The sequence below is a fragment of the Corvus cornix genome, chromosome 7 (genome assembly GCF_000738735.6).
Source record: "Corvus cornix cornix isolate S_Up_H32 chromosome 7, ASM73873v5, whole genome shotgun sequence".
NCBI lineage: Eukaryota > Metazoa > Chordata > Aves > Passeriformes > Corvidae > Corvus > Corvus cornix.
Genome location: NC_046337.1, coordinates 33061496 through 33080050, shown reverse-complemented (window position 1 = coordinate 33080050; position 18555 = coordinate 33061496). Strand labels below are relative to the sequence as shown.

The window sequence follows — 18555 nt, the reverse complement described above, 5'->3', positions numbered from 1 at the left end:
TTTTGTTTGAGCAGTCCCCAAGACTTATACAATATAAACTGTAAGTTGTCTTTGGTACAGAATTTCCTAGTTTTGCTGGGGAACCACACAATAGAGCTTCTGGAATCTTAAGTGTTTTTTAACAACTTGCCAAGAGGAAGCTCTGCTGTGATTACTTATAATTCAAATATGATCTGCCCATGGCTTTGGCCAAATTCCTCCATTAAGTATAGAAGCAACTGTACCTTGCAGTTCCCCACTGTCTCATTGAGCTATTAGCTCTATCTTCCTACTACATTTCATGCCTGGAAGTGCACTTTTAAAAATAACCCCTAGTTCCAATGCCATTCCTCAATAAAAGTTTCTTTCATCCTTTTGGGTTCCTGCCTCAGGAAGGATGGAGAGCCCAGTACCACGCATAGGGAAAAATCTGGGAGTGCAGCCAACAGCAGCAGCAAGAATGAGAGCCAAACACTGCGATTCCAACCAGAACAGTTCTTCCTTCTTCCTGCCATAGGAACCTAAAAAGCCCCCTGGAGAGCCTTGGAATTAGGGCTTTCCTGAATAACACACACCTGTGGGTTATTTACCTCGTGTTTCATATTGCTGCAATAAGTACAAGGTAGTCACTTGTGTTTGTTCCTTTTTAAAACAAAACTGGAGTTCTTTGGGTTCTCAACATGGAACACAGTAATTATTTTTTATTTTCTTTAAAGAAAAAAAAACCTAGTTAAAAGTTTTGTAAGGTGGTGTCACATAGTTGAAATGGAAAGTATTCCCAGGTATCTTTATGGCCAAGTTCTCACATTTGCTACAGTGAGCTGAAGCACCACTACTTATGTTTTAAGCAACCCTGAAAAAAATTTTGACTGCACTTGGAGTCCTATAAATGAGTATTTATTTGTCTTCTGCAGTCATCCCTGTTTTGTGTTCCACTGCCAGTAAGAAGCTTAACTTGAAGATAATTCAATACAGCACTGTGTCTTAGAGCTCCAGCGACAGGCGTGAAATTGTTTTATCTTTTTTGTTGGCGGTGCGCGGCGCTCGCTGGGCTGGCGCGCAGACCATCTGCTGCTGAGGTAACTCTCGGGATACTTGTCAAATTGATTGCACTCAGCAACGGCAGAGACACAGGAAAAATAGAGTTTCTAATTACGTTTTACCAGGGATCTTGTTTAACTCTAGGAAGTGGTAATTCAGAAGTAAATGGCTTTGGTGGACATCTTAGAATCTTTAATTAACAAATTACTCTATTAACACACACGTTGTTTTCCAGGTGAGTGAGATCATTTGCCCTTGGGTTTTTTTTTCCATATGCCTTCTGTTCCTCCAGCGAAATATGTAACAAATTGAAGTATTCATTTTGATTACATAAAGCACATGGGTATACAATTATATGAAAAGAAAGATGACATTTGTTGCCTGCCTTCCCTAAGGCCCCTACAGGCTCTGCCCTTCACTGAAAAAATAAGGCATAAAGTCATTAGAGTGCATGCTTTTTTTTTTTCCACATTATATTTTTGGAAGGGTATGTTATTAAAGCAAAAGCTTAGAAAAAATGGGATAATGATTCTTTACAAAATACCACTGATAATAAGTTTTTCTCCCAGAAGTTTTCCATTCTTTCATGTGTCCATTGTGTGACCATTTTGGAGCTTTTAGGAATGCATTTACTTAATGTTACCAAATTTATATAATAAATGTATATTAAAATATAATACAATATATTAAATATTCATGTAAATATAATCAGTTTACTGCTTAATTTTATTAAAATTTTTGCTCATTATTTTATGCTTTACTAAGCAATTAATCTGCATTTGAATCCCTTTATATATTTTACAGGGACACTTTCTGTACTGTGAAACAGTTTCTCAGCATATACTTGGATGGAAGAACTAGTTCATTGTGGTCTCAATATTTATTGAAGCATTAAATGAAACATTGGGAGAGAAAGTTAGCTTGCATAACTAAAATGACAACATCTACAAATTATATAAAATTACTAGGGATTTTTAAAAATATATTTTTGTGGTGAAACATGCAGAGGAATTTATTTGGAAAGAGTTCAGAAAATGAATTTGAGGTAAGTCAGGAGTATATGAAATAGTTGCGAAGAAGAGTTTTCCTTTGTTTTGTCCTTCATGGGACTTGGATCTAATCTCTGTTGATGTTATGTTCTTTTATTCCGTATCTTCTGTCTTGGGGAATTTCTTCCTTCTTTCCTTCACGTAGCTGATTAAGACAAGGTCTCCTGAATTTATCTAGACCTGGCCTCTCTCCCACTGCATTTTTCAGATATGTTTTCTGGATATCTTGCAGAAATTCAGCCCGGAGAACTCGAATGTGACCCAAGCTCTCATTCCTCATCTCTGCCATCCACACGTGGGGATGATGGGTTGTGTCTGGATTCACGATAACAAGTGATTCCCTCTGTAGATTGTTTTACTGTTGCTGATTAAAAATTACTACATAAGCCACTGTTAGAATAGGACAATGAAAACGTTTTGCTAGTCCAGATGTAGAATTTTTAGTAGGCACTTTCCTATCAATGCCTATTGGAAAGCATGCAGGTTATCTTTCCAGTCTCAGCAAGAAACCTGACATCACTAGAGAAAGCTAAGCTAGAAGATGCTGTGACCAAGGAAACATCATGAAACCACAAACAGGAAATTGGATTTATTTTTCAGAACCTAAGTTTTCCATCATGTTTCTGGTAAAAGAACATTCCATGCTTTTTCACTGTTCTAAGCAATAGAGGAACATGCATTTGTGTGCCTGTTTGTGAGTTTTGTGTTTATATTCAGCTACAGAAAATCTGTTTCTAGCATCAACAGTGTGTTACACATATTTCACATTGAGCTGCTTTGTATTGCAACACCTGCCTCCCCGGTATTTTGCTCTGGGAGGGCTATGATGAGTGCTATCTTCCATATTATTGAAGGATAACATCAGCATTTGCTGGCATGTCACTGTGGCAAACAATGACTTGTAGCTCCCTTGAAAATTCACACGCGTTTTATTGCTGCTTGAGAAAATAACACACATTTCCACTGCAGTTCTAGTCATTTTCCTGATTGCTAAAGGATTTCCCCTCTATTACCTCTGCATTTTCTGTGTTGCCAGGTGTGAAATGAACAGAATCATAAAGTCAGGCTGTTTTGGAGAATAAAAACAACAGCACGGTCTGTGCTACTGAAATGGCAGCATACTGAAAGTGGAAAAATGCTAGTAGCTATTGGCAATCCAACATACGTGACAGATAGTAGAGTGCGAAAGACATTCTTGCCAATTTTTGCAATTAAAGGCAGTTCAAATATAAATTACTGCCTCAGGAAAATATTTCATCTTGTCCTTAAATTTCAGTATGTGCTGAAGTCATTCTGAAAGCAATAGGAATGCTACACCTTGCTTAAAAGTAAATAGTATTGATATTTAAGTGTTTCTTAAATATGGCTGGGCTGCCAGGAACTTACATGTTTGCTAGTTGCAATAGGAGTTTCAGCAGTTACAAGATGATACGTTTGATCCAGTTCCTGGTAAAACCACTCAGACCTTGTTTAATATTCCCATTAAATTGAATAGCAGTTGACCAAGATGAGATGTGGTTGTGGAAGCAAGGTCTAAAACTGTCTTGATCAGAGCTGTTTTGGAGATAGGATGGGATATCTGAGATTGGGAGGGTAAAAATCGCCTAATTACAGAGTGAAGAAAAAAGAGAGCTGAACGGGGAGCCAGAGGAATCACTTGGATATGCAAAAGTTGCTTATATATTGAATAATTTGCAGCACAAGAAGAGCAGCTGGGACAATTCTTGCGAAGGCCAGTGAAGATACAGAAGTCTGGGTGAGGGATACAAAATTTCAGCTGAATGTATGACTAATGCAGGTCAGTAGCAGCAGAGCAGGAGAGGCACTAATACACCCAAATGGGCCTGACAAACCTCACCTGGGACCCCCATCCATCCCTGCCAGGGAGGCTGTGTGAGTTCAGCCCAGGATGCTCCTGCTGCATCCTGGCAGTAATATCATGAGACAGATTCCTCTTTCTTGAGGTGCTGGTTTCATAGACAGCTTAGGTGAGAAAGTGGTGAGTAATGTGCTTTGGCTGGCTCTGTGTGTTCTCGCTGCCTGATCTATGAATGGGATAACACTTCATTCAGACAAGGTGCAAACACTTTAAATATAATATATTACAGACAGCTAGAGTAGAAGAAGAGATTTCATTAAGATTTCTTTTTGAAATACAAGGTGTTAACAAAATAATGCACTTGTTCTATTAAAAATGTTGCTGAGAAAAATCACTTGTGAAAACCTTAGCTAAAGACAAATTAGAGTAGAAAGCCTAACAACAGCAACAACAGAAAGAAGCATAAGAGCTGAAGCTCTGAATGTTGTTGGGAGTACTTGGGGTGCAGCTGCAGAGGAGCTGCAGGTTGAGCTCTGTGTGGGACCCCAAGGCAAGAGGCTGAGAACTTCTCACCTTGTGCTCAAGAAAGGGCACAGGCTGGTGTGGTCCAGCCAAGTGAGGGACACCCAAGGACACAGCAGGAGCCAAGGGCTTGCAGGGAAAAGTAAGACTCGCGCTTGCCTGGACTGTGAGAGGATAAAAGCCCAGTGGGCCCTTTGTTTTGGGTCCCTCCTCAGAGGCCTTAGCTTGGGCTGTTATTTTTTTATTTAGTTATTGCACCAAGATTTAATTATTTTAAAGATTGGGATGTCTGGGACTCTGCTAAAGGAAGCCTGGTCTGGCTGTGAGTGGGGTGTGCAGGGAGTTGAGCAGGGCCCCCATTGGGTCACTGGGGTCACACTGTGAAGGGGCTCTGGTGTCAACAGTGAAGGTCTCTGGTGCTGGGAGCGTGACTGCCAGAGTGCCTCCTGAGTGGTCAGACTGGGAGGCTTCCTTTACAAAGTTTTAGATTTATAATCCTTGGTCTGTGTTTACTCAACCAGACCCTGTGGGCCATTGCCAGAGCGGACAGACAGGGACAGGGTGAGCCTTTGCCATGGCTCAGCATGGTCATCCTTATTGTCTGGGTCATAGAATATGGACAGATTGACAAAAAGGGGAAAGAGAGGGAGAAAGAAATGGGGAGAGTTTGTTGTTTATTCCAGTCAAAGTATTAGAAAGAGATTAGCTGGTCTAGAGGGTAATAATTAAAGTTTTGTGTTTTGCTCTTTACACAAACACGAGAATTCCCTGGATTCACAACCTCTTTAGTAAGTGACAAGCTACAGGCAACGCCTTTTTCTCATTTAGTCTTCTTTCCCATCTTAGGAGAGAGGAATAAGGAGCTGATGAGCAGCAGCTGTGGTACCTTTGTCTAGACAGGACTGTTTGTTTTTATGGGAGAACCTGTTTTTCAGGGTCTGTGTGTGTACAGTTCCTAATGCAACAGAAACTTCTTTTTGATGTAGAAGCAATACAAAGAAAGAACATTTTATTATAACCCATTATGATTTATAGCCTCTGAGGGGGAAAAAATGAATGCAGAAGCATATTGGTAAGGAAGGTCAGATAAGGAGGAAGCTGCAGGAAAAAGATATCTGTTATCCCTTATTGTCTTTTTAGGAGAGTCACTAAGTATTTGTAACCTTCTGCCTTAGCAGGAAAGCAAAGTGATCTGTTTCTGCTTATGAGGTCTGGAATAGACATCTATTTAACATGTTGGGCCATTAAGAGGATAAGTAGAGCATAAACGTCTATGCAGGCAAATGGAAGACAGGCTAAGGAATTTCTAGTGAGATTTTGGTTGGTTGGTGTTTGTTTTTCTTTGTACCTTTGCATTTGAATTGGTTTTAACAGAACACCTTTAATTCTTCCACTGTAAATGTACTGGAGATCACACAAGGGTGATGAAGTTTTGGGTGCTTTATAGTCCTGTTGGTAGGTGCAAAAGAGAGTTTTGGACCTTTTCGATGTCATGGGTTTCTTGTTTCCTGATGTCATCCTCAGTTGTGATTTATCCTTTAACAGGTAATTCTGAGGCAGTGATTGAGTTTAACATCGAGTTTGATACCCTGTGTTGTCCTGATAGCTTTGTGTTTGAGCACAGACAGCCTTCTGGCAACCATAAACGCAGATTCCCATCTTTGTTACCATTTCCATTTAGGTGCTGTGCTCTTGGCATGTGAGCACCAGCAGATGCCATCAAGTCTAAAGTGGCATTTGGCACCTGTGTGCCAGTGTCCTTAAGAGGAGGGACTTTCTGTAGAAGAGCCACAGCTCGCAAACTGCCCATCTAAACTCATTTTGCTTGGCACTGAGCAAACTGGCTCTATCCCGGGCAAGCAGGCGCTGTGCCATCACAGCAGATGGGGCTGAGGGAAGGGAGCACTTGGGAAGCCTTGTCCAACCATGGAGTGCACGTGTCTGAGGGCAGAGTTTCCAGCCAGCAGCCTCAGAATGGCTCCCTGTCCTCAGCTCCCAGCTCCAGTTTGAACGGCTTGGTGATAGATTTTAAGATGTCAGTCCTAGTTTCAAAATGTGCTGTAGTTACATTGCACTTGACAAAATTATTTCAGCCTGGATGGTGCAGTTATGCAGGAGGGCTTGAAAATTGTAACCTACAGACTCACAGAATTATGATCTTAGTATTTGTGTGATGCCATAACAATGTGCTCTGTTTAAAATTTTGTAGCATATTCTCCACAGTAAGTTACCTAAAAAAAGTTAGAAACTGTCTCACATAGGTGGTAAAAAATCGCAAGCTAAATGCAAGAGTTGTTATGATGCCTTTTGCTGGTCTTAAAATCAAGAATCAAACACGGTTAGAAGGGAAAAAGGGGTTTTACCTTTGTATTTATTTTAAGGATCTTTAGGTGCACATGTCCAGGTGGAATGCACCGAAATGCACCCCGCAATGCACACCACAATGCACACCCCACAAAAGATCTGGTATAACATTATAGGTTTTACTAATTAGCATATCTATCAAAGATTCCCCAATGAGAGGCTCAAGTGAGCCCCCCTCCCCAAGGAGCCTTCCCCTGGATGGTTCTATCTTAGTTCACAGAATGTGTTCTGGAGAGGACCTTGGGGTCTGGGGCACACTGGTCCCTAGCTACTAAGCTTCTAAAATGTTTAGTCTCTCAGCTTAACAAACAAGTCCAAGAATGTAGGCAAAAAGCACTAAGAATACAGAAGTTGTAAAAGGGTATAAAAGAAAAGGCAAAGAATCATCATGGCATCAGTTATAACCATTTCAAAATAGGTGCAGATATATGCACCCAAGTTTTTTTGTGGCACTGGTAGAAAAGGCAATATTCAAAGTTAAAACAATATTGCAATCCATAATTATCTGTTTGTTTCTTACACCAGTCACAGCAATGGTATGATTTTCAGGCAGAACAGAAGTAAAGGATTTTGTGGAGCAGGTTGCCATGCCTGTGACCCAGCAGGGCTCCTGAATGCTCCCATTTATCACCTGATAAAAGCCTTGAACTCCCATTCTGAGTCATATGTTGTCTATTTAAAAGTGATAAATACTTGTGAAATAAAAAACCACTATTGATTCCAGGGTCTGCACAGATGTGGGTATGTAAGCAATGAGGCAACCATTCAACAATAAGACCTGTGAGTGAAAGACAAAAATTCCTCCAAACTTCGTTGGGTAAATACTGCTTTACAAAAAACGTGATCATCCTAGAGGTATTGCATATTTTGGGTACAGCCATTTTGGCTTCTTGAACTGCTGTAAGAGTAAGCTTAGTGTTAAAACTTAGGCTGGAGTGACAGAAACATCAAACTAAAATCAAAAGAAAACAAACAAGGTATAGAGTGACTCTAGATATTCCTTGATATGTCTATAGTTGTGACACATGACAGTTGTTATTCTCATCAAAACAGCAGTTTAATGACATTAATATCACTGTGGTGGCATCATTTGTTTTCGTGATGTTTTGTCACTTCAAGAAAGGTCATCTTTCATACCCTCACTCAAGTACCGTAGTAAGTAGGATAACTTTTTTTTTTTTTTCAAGTTTTATTCTACAAAGTTTTCTTGAAAGATAGAAGTACTTGGGGCCTGACTGATACGGTTTTTTTGATCTGTTTTGTTTGGCGTTTTGTTTCTTTTAATTGGCTCCCAAATGAGAATGTCATTTGGGATGACGCAAAGAGCTTAAATAAGAATTTTTCCTCTCTCAGCAGGAGAGAGGAGACTTGATATCCATAAAGTTACATAAGACAGAAATAAGTGCCCTGAAAATAATAAAATTACTTACTAAAATTAAGTATAAATATATAGGCTTAGGAGGAGGCTTTGTAATTACTGTAACATACTGTTGACTTGTGCCTGTTATCAGTCTTTGCCGATAACTCCGGGGAGCAATTTAGGGTGTCCCATTGCTGGCAGTGGTGTGGGCTCTTCCTGTGTGTGTCCCCAGCACTGGCCCTGCAGCCTCTGCCACTTCCATGTGCTAGAAAAGCACAGCTGTGCAGGTCTCACAGTACAGGTAGTTTTCAGGAAAAAATATCAAATGTATCAAATGTATCAAAGTATCAAATAGTAATTATATTTTGGGACCAGTGGGGCCCTGAGGAGATCTTGGCTCTTGTTTGGTTGGTGTCACTTGGCTTAAATCAGCAGTTTCATTTTGCAGTGTAGGCAAGTCTCTGGGGCTGATTGCATTGCAGGTACATAGGGCCTGGAATGAGGTTTTCAAAAATCACCATATGATCTGTTCAGGCAGCAGAGATCAACATCCTAATGCCCTCAGACACTTGGCTTATTTTTTTTCTCTTCAGGGCAAAAGGATTTCAAATATCCCAAACCTCTGGCTACCTGTCAGAAAATACTTTCCTTGGGAAATACAGAACAAAACCAAACTTTAACAAAGCTGCTGAATTTACTTTCAGCTGTGGGATTCACTACAATACTCCTTACACAGGTCTTGCATCTCGTGTAGTACAGAACCATTGGTAACAACAGCAAGGCATTAACTGGGGATCTGTTCTCCTCTAATACTGGAAAGAAAGGGGAAAGCTGAGACCAGTTAGGGCAAAGAATACAACCCCAGCTAAAAAAAACCTCTCCCATTTTAATAATACTTTGATTTAAATGCATTGCAATGTAGCAGTATTTCTTGTAGCAGGAGAGCACCAACACGTTGCACAAGCCTTGACTGAATGGTAATTAATGCCCATTCATAGAAATATATTTATAACATGTTTAGCTTTCATAGTGAGAGCTAGCGTATTATTTTAGGATGGGGGTTTTTTTTGGCCTTCGGAGTGGTGCTGCATATTGAGGTTTTATTTCCTTCAGCTATTCCATTACCAGAATGAAATGCCACCAGTTAATAGGATGGCAGAGTAAATGTCACAAGCTGAAGGGACCACAGGAATGTGTATTTGCCACATGTAGAAGCCGTACTTTACTGCAGTGCAATGTGGAATTTATGAGCATTGCTATAATATTCTAGATATGCCTCTCTGGTAATATCTGACATATATCAGTGCTAAAAGTCAGGATACTGCAAAATCAGCTCCCTCTTGCTCTCTGTACCTTTCCTAGATGGTCTAGAGCTATATAGTCCCAGTAATGCACTGTCAACTAAAGCAGGTAAAACCAGTCCCTGCATATTATTTATTGGCCTGAGAATGCAGATTGCAAACACACTTTATTACCTGCTAATTTACCTCCCACTGGCTGAAGGATGGCCAAAGTCTACTATTTGTTTTATAGGAATTCATTATGCCATTAACCTTTCACTCCTGTAGGCCAGGAGCAAGAATTTCCTCAGTTAAATCACTGCTGTAATAATGCTCTACAAATGAAAACAATGATTTATTGCACCCCACAAAGTCTAATAAACATAAATTATAGCCTAATGGTCTGTGTGTTGCAGATGATTGTGTGTACAACTAGTTACTCTTTCCAAGGACTGTTCTGGTTTCCTCTGAAACACGTTAAGTAAGAATTGTGCCCATTTTGGTGTCTGGGGTAACATTTTCACATCTTGCATTGTAGTAACAGGGACATCATTGAAGATGATGTGGTTTCTGTATTTAGTTATTTTTTGTAAGGAGGAAGAAGAAAAAGAAAGGGTAAGGCAACAGCAGTTTTCCCCTCCCCTATCAGCAATTACTGCTCTTCTGTGTGGATGGCAATGAAGGCATGACACATAGTCCAAGGCTGATCCAAAGAGAATTTTTATATCCCCGCTTCTCCCAGTAAAAGCAAAACTTTCTGCAAATTTTCTAGGGTTTCAATTAATGTTTTGTGACAGGGTACCTCTGCAGTGAGTGCAGCATGACACTCTATCACTTCTGTATTTTCTGCACCTTTCTGATAACCAAAAAATCTCTCCTACGTTTTTCAAGCATTGCCAATTTAAAAAAAAATCCTTTGCAGTATGTGACATTCACCTTGATACCAGTGACATTCAGAGAGCCTGCTGATTTTTAAGCCAGTGATTAAGAACTGTCTGAAATAGTTTCACACACGCTTTGTAAATCCTCAGTTAGAGCTTTTCCATCAGTGCTGCTGGGAAATATTTCTCCTTGGCTTTGCAGATGTTTTAATGAATTCCTTTGCAGGAACTCTCTGTCTTGAAAATGAAATAATCTCTTTCTTCTTGTAAATATTTATTTTATACAAATACAAGAGCTGCTAGTCAATGGCTATGATGTAGCACAGTTTTGCACTAGATAGAGGTCAACCTAGAAGATGACCAAGGTAAACTAAAAATCCAGAAGTTTCCCCGCCTCAGGAAGTTCAGTATTCCCTTGTACTTTGAGTGTGAAATACAAAGGTGTAAATGTCCTGGTCAGGATGGCAACATCTATTTACAATATTTCAATTGATCATATAAAGCAGCAATCAGCGGGGTAGTCTCTGTCCTGTTTGATAAGTGCTGTATGTCTGAAAGAATTGTGGAAAATAAGGACATTTATTCTGTTCATTTCCAGAATAGAATTAGTACAGCTGATTTGCCTCCTTATGACAGTTTGTGTCTACTGGGGGCAGGGAGAAGAACCAGTGTTGAACTGCTCTGAATCTTGAGTCTCAGTTACTGCCATCATGCTCTTAGTGACATTGTGCTCCTTTGATATTTTTTAGCTATGGAGTTGGATTTCATAATAAGAAGAAAGTGAAAACTGCAAGGAGTTCATGGAGTCACAACTGCAAGCAGCAGCAATCCCAGTGTGGCCTGACCTGTAGGGAGGCTGTTGACTGGAAGGTAGGCAGCATCTCATAAAGACTATTCTGTTTGGCTGAGTTGCCGCTTGCTAAATGAAAATTTTCTTGAAAGAGTATTTTGCAAGGTCTGCTCAGTTCCCACTCGAAACTGTTCGCAGTAGCACACAACTGCAGGCAAGCTGCAGTCCTGTTAATCTTGTGGATGGAGGTATAGGATAGCAGTGTCATTAAGCACTTCCATAGGCACTGGACTCTTCAATCTGTACGGCTCATTCTAAATGCCACTAACAGTGCATGTGTTGGTTTGTAGTTTGGGTCAAAATTTGGCTTAAAAATTTTGCTGAGTACCTCTAAATGAAAATAATTAGCTATTTATATTCCTTCCCATAGGGCTGAATGGTATGTTCAGAAGTAACATCCAAAGAGCCCAGAGGACGAGTCCCTTGAGCAGCTGCAGAGCTATGCCCAGAGGTTTCCTCAGACTAAGTGCACTTCTAGATCGTTTGGTAGGGAATAATCCAGTTTAATCATATGCTTGAGGGGGAGGAAATTACTTCAATTAGAGTTTCTTCATTATTAGCGTGATCAACTTATGTTCATTGTGTAGCTGAACATCATTTATTTAAGTGGGACTCAGCCATTGTGATCCACGTATTAATAAAATCAGTGTCCACTTCTTTCTCTGAAAAAATAGACATGGTCAGTGGCACATCTGCAGTAGTTCACATCAGATCCTGAGTCAGGGTCACAGCTGAGTTGTTGAAAGACCTCTTTGTTCTTTTGGTTGCCTGATTTTCAGAGAAAAATTTTTGCACTCACACTTTTTCTTCTTTCTCTTGCCCCACTCACCCAACACTTCTTGATAACTTCTGTGTTTATTGGCCTGTTTCAGGCAAACTTGGCATCTCTGCTTGAGCTGGGGTCTCACAGCTGTGAAGTGACGATCATTTTCATTAAAATCACTGTTTTGGCACGTGCTGTAGTGTGCCTTTTGCTGAAGGTGGAAACATTCTTTGTTCTGCTTGCCAGCAGTCTGAGTACCCACAGGGCTCTGGGCACAGTGTGCGTGTCTGGCAAGTGAGGAAACAAGTAAAGGTGCAGAGGAGAAGCTGAGGACCATTTGGAAGTCCTGCTAGGAGCAAGAGGGAAGTGGATGTTTGTCACGATACAGGAGGAGCTGGGAAAGGGGGCATCAGCAGGTGAGATAGGAGGCACAGGAGTAGTCCATTTGCAGTAGTAACTGGGTTAACAGTTTACAGACAGGGTGGAAGATGGATGTCTCAGATGTGCAGGAAATCAGGCTTCATTAGCTCTGCTCCTTGCAGAAAAACATGTTATTAATTGCCTTTAGTCTCCAGGGGAACCACTAGCCTCGTTTGAAACTCTTCTGCTGCTTATTGTCTGAGCGCTGAAGCATGCTCTGAACAGAGGGATGTCTTCGATGCTGATAGATCAAACTCTGCACTGAAATCTGCTGAGATGAGGAAGCCTGAATCAGCAAAGCCAGCTTTTAAGGAAACGGAGATCCCTCTGTGGAATAGAAAAACAAGTGCTGCCAGAGATTGGAAATATGAAGTCTGTGCTCTTTAAAGCTCAGCACTCTCTGGGGCCCAGCCAGAAGCCTGGAGGACAGAGGAGAAATTACTTGAGGATTTCCATGCAAGGAGGAAAAGAGCCCTAAGTGGCTGCATGTAGGAGTGCAAGGACAGTCTGACATGATATGTGGTTACTGCCAGTTCCCATGCTTGCAGGCTTGGAATACACAAAGCAGCAGCATTAGCAAATGTTCTACAGTGACAGGGAAAATCGCTTGGGACTTTCCTGTCCTCTAACTCCTAATACATGGTGAACCTGTATGTTTAGTTTGAGACTTTCCACCTGTCCTTTTGGATAAGAATTCTGACACTAAGAGCTGTCTTCTGTACAGATGAAGTCTAAGTCAAAGGTTTCTTTCATCTCTTAAATCTCTTACTGCAAAGATCTGGGAGACGGCAGAAAAAACCACTGCATTATTTTTGGAGAAGTAGTTCCCAGCTCTGATTTTGTTCTTCAGCTCACATCCTGCTTCTCTTTGCCCTTTTTCTTTCACCGTAATGACCTGATACAGGTCTGATTATTATTTGCAAAGGTAGCCAATTTGTAGGTGTGCCTGCTGAAGGTGTATGACCTAAATTATCAGATACTGCTAATTTGCAGGGAAACACATTTACATGCATGAACCCATCCTCTGTCCTTTTCCAAAGGAGCATGTGTTCCTCTGTGATCTTCTGTGAGGAAATCTTCAGCTGGATGGGCTCTGGTTTAATGCTGCAAGCTTGTGATACAGTTCTCCAAACCCCAGGCAAGCTTCACATAGTAACTGCAATGTTCACTTCTCATGCTGCTTCCAAAGGGACAGCTTGAGCAAAAGCAATAACACACAAGTGGAATTTGCTTTGAACCACTACTCTCTTTTTCAGAATTCATGCAATAGGAGAATATTTTGAAGGAATGTATAGGCCTAGGCATAAAACATGCACTACATGTACAGAGCAACACGTGACTGGTGTTCTTAATGGATTGGGCTTTAACACAGTACAGTTGATAATGGTGTTTAAATTTTAGTTGCTATGTCATAACAGTGAAACAGTAGAGGTCTCAATTATAGGGTAGCATAATTATGTGTTCAAGAAATGTCTGGACATCCACTTAGTGCCATGATCTGGTTGACAAGGTGGTGATCAGTCAGGGGTTGGACTTGATGATGTTGGAGGTCATTTCCAACCTAAATGATTCTTTGTTTCTTTGTGATAATAGCTTAGAGGCAAAAGAAATTTGGGAAGATTAGTCAGTGGAATGCTTATTTTGTGGAAACTTTGGAAAGGCATTAAAACAGACAAGTACATTAACAAACTTAAAATAAGCTTTTTATTACTTAATATTTTTTCACCGAAATTCAAAGCTTTGGCTCTCTAAGTAAAGCAGAAAGTGGAAATCTCAGCAGTGCTGCATTAATTTTTCAAGCCCTAATGTGCCAGACAGGGAATAAGTTATTACATCTGTTGCCCTCTGGGAGGAAGAATGAAAAGCTCAAAAATGATTCTTCGCTGTTAGGGTGGAATAACTGAATAATAGCTGATATAAGCAGCAGCGTTGCTGCAGAAAAGCTTACGGCGGCTTGTGTGTCATCATTAGGAGCGAACATTTCTCTGTATAACTAGTGTAGCAAGATTAAGAAACATGGCAGGGCTTATTTGTTCTTCTCATGGGGCCCTTTACAATTATGGGGGAATTTCAAGTGAGGGCCTTGTGTGCAGCTGCTGATGATCTATGTAAGACACTCCTTTTTCCACCTTGAATTCTCAGCCCGTAGACATCGCTTCCAGGTCTGGAGGCAAAAGTTGTCCATGGCAAGTTTATGAGAACAATATGGAACTTCAAGCTGTGGTGCCTCTGGGCAGGTTAGTGCTTCATTTGCCACAAACCTGGCTCTTGGGTGGGCTCCTGGAGATGATAAACTGAGTCCATAAAATCCTTGTCCCTCTGACAGGCAAGAAACATTTGCTGAGTTCTTCAGTGACTTGTTTTCCAAGGGAAAGCCCTGGAGCCCCCTTATTAATGATTGTCTTCTCCGTAAATACACTCATAAAGCTTTTTAAGTACTGTGATAACATGGCAAATAAACAGAAGGATAACCCCAGAAGAAGATATGGGAATTACTTGTGTGTCCGTGAGCTCAGCTGGGAATGAAGGTACCGAAGCACCATCCCCATGCTTCACTGGTGCCTCAAGCTAAAGTATCTCAGTCTTTTTCATCCCCAGGAGGTACAAAAGGCTTCAGTAATAGGGCATGGAGCCAAGGAAGAAAAACAATGTGGATTTTTAGAAGGCTCTTTATCTGCCTGTCTCCTTGGAACATCAGATATTACAGTGGCATGTGGATCTAGAAAGGCACATTGACAAAAAGGGATGAAAGCACTTTAGGCCTTCTCAAATAAATGGCCTTTGTTGAGAATAAAATTAGAATGCAATGTATAGATTTTTATCTTCACCTCTAATCGATCTTAGTAGAGCCTTATATAACATTGTTGTGGGTGCTGTTGGCTTGTGAGTCAAAGAAAGCTCATTTCACCTGATGGAACTAACTGTGCTGAGGGTTTTCATGCACATTTCTCTAATTAATACTGAACTGATACTGTTTCTCTGGCATGACCGTGCCTTGTCGGGGGTTCATCTGAGGTCTGGGATACAGCAGGCTGTGACAATTTACTGTGCTGCAGGATGAAATGCATAAACAATGACTATTTTAAGGCTGATGGGAGCTAATAGAGGAGTAAGTACAAACTAAACCTTATAGAAACATTCTGTCCCTGATTTATTGCAAACACCATCTATTTATTGCAAGTATTTGTGTCTTGAGGCAGACTAGGGATAGTTCTCTACTGTTCCCTGCAACCGTTCTTTAATTTTCTTAATGCTTTTATTTGCATTGAGCGGTGCCAGGGCAGATATCAGTATGTGGATTTAGCTCGAATCAGCTTTTTTTAAACTTGGTTCACCACTCTATTTAATTAAGGGTTGTTGGAAAGCTTCTACCTGTTCTGTTTAGACTAGCTATGCCTTAAGCCTTATGTAGCTGATTTTAATAGATTGTCACTAAGTCATGGCAGATCATGTGCTCATATAACTTATATCAGCATCATACTTGAAAAGCCAGTGTAGCAATTCAACTGTGACATGGTTGGGAGTGAGGGATCTTCCTGGCCACAAGCACCTCACACAGCTTTGACAGTATGTGACAGTGGTGCACCAAAGGTGAAATCATCCATCTGTAAACAGAGAACAAGCACGTGTCTGTATTTTATTTGGTGTGTAAACATGTATAAAACCAAAAAATTTTAATACCCCTGCCTCTGGTAGCTTGTAATTAGCCCTACATATTGGACCAAACATCAAACCCCCAAACTGTGTGCAAATTGGTCTTTGATTCTTGAGATCTGTCTACCTTGAGAGGAGAACTGTAGCTAAAGCATCCAACAGCTTGGGAAAGGCAAGATCTGCAAGTGTTAAGAGTAAACCATTTTATAATAAGGGGAAGATTTTCCATTGTGAAGGGTAATCTGTCTCAGAGGTAGACTAGTGCTGACATATCCCCTTTAGACAAGAAGCTCGGAACTGACAGCCATTTGGAATTATGTCTGGAAATGCTGTCAACACCCACACGTCATGAAAAAAAGAAACGTGGTCTCTTGGCTGCCTGCAGTCGCAGCCATCTGTTTGGATGGCGAATTCCTGCTCTGGGGTTGGTTGGAGTAGTTCACTAGGACTTCAGGGGTGCCAAGCAGCATAGCTTGAAAAGAGCAGACTGTGTGTCTCAACACACACTGCAGCTTTTATTAGGAGCCCTCATTCTGCATGACTGCAGGAGCATCACAGACATCCTTGCTTTGCTGACATGTGTTGATACTCACATGTCAAAGTAACGGAGCAGAGACAAATAAAACAGATTTCGAGGGACTTTGTACCTGCCAAAATGCAGTGCAATGGGCACCTCAGAATAGTGTGGGATAATCCAAATATCCTTAGGAGAGCCATCTCCTGAGATTTCTAGATGAATAGGAAAAATCACTGCCTTTTCACCACCCACTGAATCAGCTGGAATTTATGACATTAAATTCCTCATTCAATTCCAGGATGGGAGAAGTCAGTCAGAATACCTAATTACATGGTTATTGAATATGGACAGAGCAATCTTTTAAAAAAATAAAATAAAATGTAACTGTGCCACAAAAGTGGAGAGATCTGCATAGCTGGGAGGCAGAGCAGCCTTAAGGAATTTTATTCATATGCTGTGTGTTTCACTTACAGTTTTGGAAAAAAACAGCCAGTGATGATTATTTCACTATGTCTTCAATATACTAATTCTGATTCTTATCGTAACTTTTTTTCATAAAAAGTTTTTCAGAAAAAAAGGAAATGCAGTCATTTTATACCTAAATGAAGCAACAGTGCAGATACCACCTTTAGCCAGAAGTGTAGTCAGTGCATCACTGATGTTCCCATTTGTGTTGTGGGGGAATGATTGTCTATAGCATTAGAGGCTTTTAAGGTCAATGTCTAACCCTACAGATTTCTGGGCACCCACCTTACTGCCTCTGTGAGGCAGATGCAACATGCTTTTACAGGGCCCCCAGGAGGAGGCATTGTAGGTGATGTTGGACATGGATCTTCCCTTTGCCAAAAGGCAATGTTATAAAGTGTCTTTTTTTCCTTTGACTAGAGAAAATTTTACACACTGCTCCATCGTTCCTTGTTTTAAAGTATTGCATTCAATCTTTCTGTCAAAGATCTGTTATCTTCTTTCCCTAAGAAGACCAGTTGCTTCTGGCATGTAACTATCTTTACTCCTTTTTTTTAAACATGTCTACCTTTCCATTATGTTTTCATAATTATTTCATTTCCTATGTCTCTGATTTTTAACGTGAACATGTTGATGACTGAATAGTGCCACAATGAACTCCCAAACAAGTAGGAATAAAGCTGATGTATGATTTGATAAAATTTCTTTGGAGTTATAAAACACAAAATAGCAAAAATAGTTTCTAGCAAAAACTCCCAAGTGATCTGCCTCTACCTAGACGTGACATGCTGCTGCAGCATGGAAATGGGGACACTGAGCTGCAGAGCAGAGCAGGCTCTTTGCAGGAAACCCAGCAATGCTGGGAAGCAACAGGGTTTGCCTAAGTGGTGGTAATGGGGAGGTCGGGCCTTCAGGTATCTCTGGCTCAGCTGTGACATACAAGGATGCATGTGAAGAACCTGTCCAGCTCTTCCACAGTGACAAAGTGCCATTTGCCTGTGTCTGCTGGCGGTGACAAGGTGGCTTTCACCTCCTCCTGCACCCCTTGCACCCTGGGCTGGAGGAGCATGCTCCATCTCTGCTCTCCCTGTCAGCAGGGTGTCGGGTGAGCAGGTGCTCTCCCTTCCCTTAGCTGGCATTCGCCATGGTGAGAGACAGAGGCCATGTCCAGGGCAGCAGTGCCCAAGCCCTGGGAATGGCTGCTCCATCTGGGACAGGGGCCAGAGTGCCCTGGAAACCCTGCAAAAGGTTTGATACTGTATTCCAAAGAATTACTGGATCTATTATTTCAGCCTTTTCCAGCATTACATGTCAAAGTTTTCTGAGGTTACTTGTTGAAGTAAATACTCTCTGCTTCTCCCATTTCCAAGGACCTTTTACCCTTGACTAGACAAATGATGACATTACTGTGTCACTAATCTTGCCGATTTTCACAGTGTTTGATAAACACTTTGGAACAGATTTCATCACACCCAGCATGCTTCTTTAGATAAGGCCAGTGCCTAACAGTAACACTTTCCTCAGTCAATTTAACTACAGGTAAATACTGTGTGTGATTATAGGATTAAATCTGAAGCAAAAGCCTGGTTTT

At 40.9% G+C, this 18555-nt stretch overlaps 1 long non-coding RNA gene across 3 annotated transcripts in view; it reads left to right on the top strand.

Annotated features, from left to right (window-relative positions):
- The first annotated feature begins 7156 nt into the window (after positions 1–7156).
- The window catches only part of LOC120410307, a 61525-nt gene continuing 50126 nt past the window's right edge, over positions 7157–18555 (top strand). For all 3 annotated transcript variants that reach the window (XR_005602394.1, XR_005602393.1, XR_005602392.1), the window contains exon 1: positions 7157–11165. This is a non-coding gene — a long non-coding RNA (uncharacterized LOC120410307). The remainder of the gene's footprint in view (positions 11166–18555) is intronic.